Source organism: Saccopteryx bilineata, chromosome 5 (assembly GCF_036850765.1).
Source record: "Saccopteryx bilineata isolate mSacBil1 chromosome 5, mSacBil1_pri_phased_curated, whole genome shotgun sequence".
NCBI classification, from domain to species: domain Eukaryota; kingdom Metazoa; phylum Chordata; class Mammalia; order Chiroptera; family Emballonuridae; genus Saccopteryx; species Saccopteryx bilineata.
Genome location: NC_089494.1, coordinates 218,253,651 through 218,258,317, shown reverse-complemented (window position 1 = coordinate 218,258,317; position 4,667 = coordinate 218,253,651).

Sequence of the window (4,667 nt, the reverse complement as noted above, 5' to 3'; positions counted from 1 at the left end):
CAGGTCTGGAGGTAGGAAAGTCCGAGAGCAAACTACAGCAGACTTGGTATCTAGTGAGAACTCGCTTCCTGGTTTTTCTGTAGTGGTTTTCTTACTGTGTTCTCATAAATTGGAGGAGGCAAGGGAGATCTCTGGAATTTCTCTTACAATGCCACTAACTAAATTTCTGAGGGCTGCACTGTCATGACCTAATCACCTATCAAAAGCCTTATCTTCTCATATCATCGCATTGAGTGTATGGATTCAACATGTGAATTTTCCGAGAACACAAACTTTGAGTCTATAGCAATTACTCAATTGTGAGTTCTTTCCAAAGTAGCTCATCAGCATTCTCCCTTTCTCTACTGCCAACCTTCTTGAAAGAATATACTTTTTGGGGGGGCAGGAGGGAGCGGTAAGTTAATGTACTATTTCTTGCTATCATGAATATATCTTGAAAAGAGAACTAAAAACCTCCTAAGTGTCATGTTCAAGGGATACCTCATTTTTTTAATTAAGCATTTCTTTTTATTTGATACATATTATCATAGCTTTCTTTTAGAAACCCTTTTGCATCCACAAAAGTTTCTCTTGTGGTTTTCATTTTTTTTTTTATTATTATTTCATTTCACATTAATTTCTGGCTCTTCTTTCTCCAACATCCCAATAAATGCGAATGTTTCTTTTGATTTCCTTTTGGACCTTTTCTCTCCTCTTTATCCACCAGCCTTGAGAAACCAGTGTCCTTATGAATTCCATAACCTGCCTCTGCATTTTAAATCTCCCTCTTATATTCTAGACTAGGTTTTCAAATGCCTATCTGATAGTCCCTTCAAGAGTAGAAAAACATGATGAAAGATAATCTTATTAAACTCCTAAAATGTTCTTCTATTGAATTTCTTATTTTGATTGGCTTTCCTATTTACCATATTGAATATACTAGAGGAATCATCTGAGATTTTTCATGTACATTCCACCTAAAAATCTGATCAGTTAATAACCAGATAGGCTTAGTATTAATTTCTTTCTCTAAATTTGTCCTTTCATCACCTAAGTTTAGTATATTACTACTTTTTTTTTCTTCAGAATTCTCTTTTCCATCTATGGCTCCTTGAATCTTTCTGATATGGTCTTTCTCTATTTTCCTTAGAACTAACTACTTATTTTTGTCAAAGTTTCAAGTTTGTAAGAAATAACTGAGCTGATCATTTTATCCACCTAGAACATAAGTAGTTTCTCCTAATAAATTGTATTATTCAATACTTTTTATTGCTTAATAACACTTAAATAGATGAACAATTATGTTTATTGATCAGTTGATATGATTTATTTATTGAGGTAACATTGACATACTGTATTACATTATATTTGTTGATATACCTTCAATGTATGCTTTGTGTAAGATATGAATAACATATAACTTAAAAGGTAAAGACAAAGATTCAAATTTAAAAAAAATTGAGTAAGAAACTACCGCATTTGAATTTTTATTGAAGTGTGCTACTGGATGATTCGAAATACAAATGTAACTTTTGAAATTATTATCAAAATTTTAGATACAACAAAGTAATGTGTATTGGATATATCCACATCTTAGACATTCTTAGGAAAAGGAAAAAAATAACTGTCAAATAAAATTTGAATACAGTTAGTTTCTTTCAAAAATTTATGTGAAATAAACATAGTTTAGCTAAAAAAAATACAAAATTCATCAATGACAGAGCTATACTATACAGAAATGCTCATGAAAATTCTTCAAGCTGAAAGGTAGTAATGAATACAGACAGGCACTTGAAACAACACAAAGGAGTAAAAAAACACCAGAAATGTGAAATATGTGGGTAAATATAATATAAATCATTTTTTTAATTTTAAAAATATCTTTAAAAAACAATTGACTGCTTAAAGAAAAAATGATAATGTATTGTTATGTTATGAAACAGAGAGGTAAAGTTGATGACAATAAGAAATAAAGAAGAATAACATGCATGAGAAAATATTGTTTTAGATTCTATTTTTAAGTCCTTATGTTATAGATGAGCAGGTATACTATTATGTCAAGCTAAACTGTGATAAATGAAGGACTCATATTCTAATATACAATGTAATCAATAGGTAAACATGTACAAATATAACAAATATAAACAACAAAGTTACATGCATCTAACATAAAAAAATGAATACCGATAATTGATTCAAAAGGATGTAGGAAAGAATATAAAGGAATAAAAGACATGGGATAATAGAACATATATAGCAAATGACAGATTGAAACACAACCACAACAAGTACTATATTAAAAGTAAATGGAAAAACACTCCAATTAAAATCAGAGATTCTTGATTTGGATTATATAAAAAAATGCATCAATAGTTTTTTTCTGTAGAAAAATAAGTTTATGAGAGTAATATTATTTATGTGATAATGCATGCACAGAACCCCACAATAACTTGCTAGAATCTCAAAACATTTTTATAAAGTGGAATACATAAAATTTATACCCCTCTGGACTATCCTGACAGAATAACAATAGCAAATTCTTCAGGCTCCTACCTTCTCACCTTGCTGGTCTTGCATAGGGGATGTTTCAACAAGTGGTACTCTGCTCCAGGGCTAAGACCAATGTTTGTTTTGATACTCTGATGTCTAGGCAATATTAGAGATTCAGTTTCAATATAAAGACCCACGTAAGTTAAAAGAAAAAAAGTGAAAAATTATAGCATGCAGACACAAATTATGAGAAAATTTGAGCAGCTGTATTAATAATATACAAAAATAGACATCAAGACAAAGGATGTCACCCGAGGAAAAAGGATCATATAATAATGGCAGGTGTTTCAGTTTATCTAATATCCATTAGAACCATCATTCCTGGGCTGCTAATAATAGTGCCAATTCACAAAGAAGTGATGGCTTCAAGGACTGCTCATTTAGTCAGGAACTTTTAATGTTTAGCTGGAAATTAAATTTGAAGTGTCTGATGACATATGTTCTACTTATAATGTTACTTGTTATTCTAAGTTATAATATAAAACACCACTGATTACAAACACACATGCCTTACGGTACATGTGGCAGCCCTTATAAAGGGAGTGTAGACCAACAGGGCCAAGTAGAGAGCTCAGTAGCATTTGACATCTCCAGAATCATTCCCAGGGAATTACTAACTTTAGGTTGAACACAGAGTGGTTCAATAGTCTGTAATGTTTCCACTATTTTGTAATCTATTTTTTTTTTCTTTTAATGAGCATATTATTTAATCCCCTAAAATATAAATTCAAATAAAATGATATAGGTAAAAAGTGTTTGTAATATGATGCAGATGGCTCCACAAGTCTCTCTCCTTGTTTTCTATTTATTTGGTCAGACTTCAGCAGTAATACTATAGTGATGTTCTAATTAGGCTTATATTTAATCTATTTATTTGTCTATATTGTAAAAATATAATTTTGCTGGGCTTTTTTTTAGCTTTTTATCACTACTGCAATAATTGCACCCAAAAGAATCAACTGTAACATCTTTAATGATCTATGTAATTAGTACTGAAAACACATTATAGAAAATCTTTCAAAAGTCAGGGTGCATCATACATAAAGACTTACTTTTATTTATTGCTATTTTAAGTAATTTGGCCTTGCGATCACTGTGATTTTTTTCCACAGCACACCAAATATAAAATTGACACCAATAATGTACTGCCCATTTTAGACAAGATATTATAAAACATCTTGAGTTAAAATAGATATAAATGATTTTCAAAAATATTTTGTAATAATGGAGGTAGTAAATTATATTACAGATGAATGTCTACAATGTTTGAGTAACAGTGATAATTGCCATTTTGTATTTTCTTTAGTTTTTGGTAAACAGCCGTAGCATGTTTAACATATATATGTCCTCAAATGACTTAAAAAGCAATAATGTAAAGCAATAATTAAAACACCGTAAAGTGCAGCCTTCCAGAAAAAATGCTAGTGTTTTATTAGGGAGTCTTGTAAAGAGTATAAAGGTCTTTGGATCATCATCACAAATGCCAGTTCATGTTGGATCAATATGTGAATGAGATGGTAAATTTATATGGGATGTTCACTACTCTGATGCCCATCACAAGCTTAAATACTGGAGAAGTACAAATATAAACTGATGAGCCTCACATATTACTGGAAGTAATTTCAAGCCCTTTGCAAAAATAAGATAAAATTTTATTCAAGGAAGTTATCAGGCAGCAGAGCATAGTTAAAACTCATTGGCCTGCTCAATCAGAGGAACAGTAATAGATTCTATAAATTACTAGAAGAAGGATTTTTGCATAGTTCAAATGTTTTTAGTTAGTTTCAAATGCTCTAATGAAAGTAAAACTTTATCTGGTATAAATTATCCTTTCCATATATTTCTTAAGTTTTCAGTGTAATTTTAAGGTAAAACCTCCAACTTAGACGGTTTTCAGATAGTAAATAAATCTAATGTCTAGAGGAGAGTGGCTATCTACCTCAATTATTTGAACAGGAAAATGGGATTCCTTGGAAATTGTTTAAGTTAGTGAAAATAAAGCAGTCAGAAATGGGGAATAGTGATTAGATTAGTCCAATTCTATCAAGAAAACTAGTTGATTAAATGGCTTACAAATAATCTGTTAATAATACTATAATAGAAAAATATATAAAAGACAGAAACATTCACTTTATAAG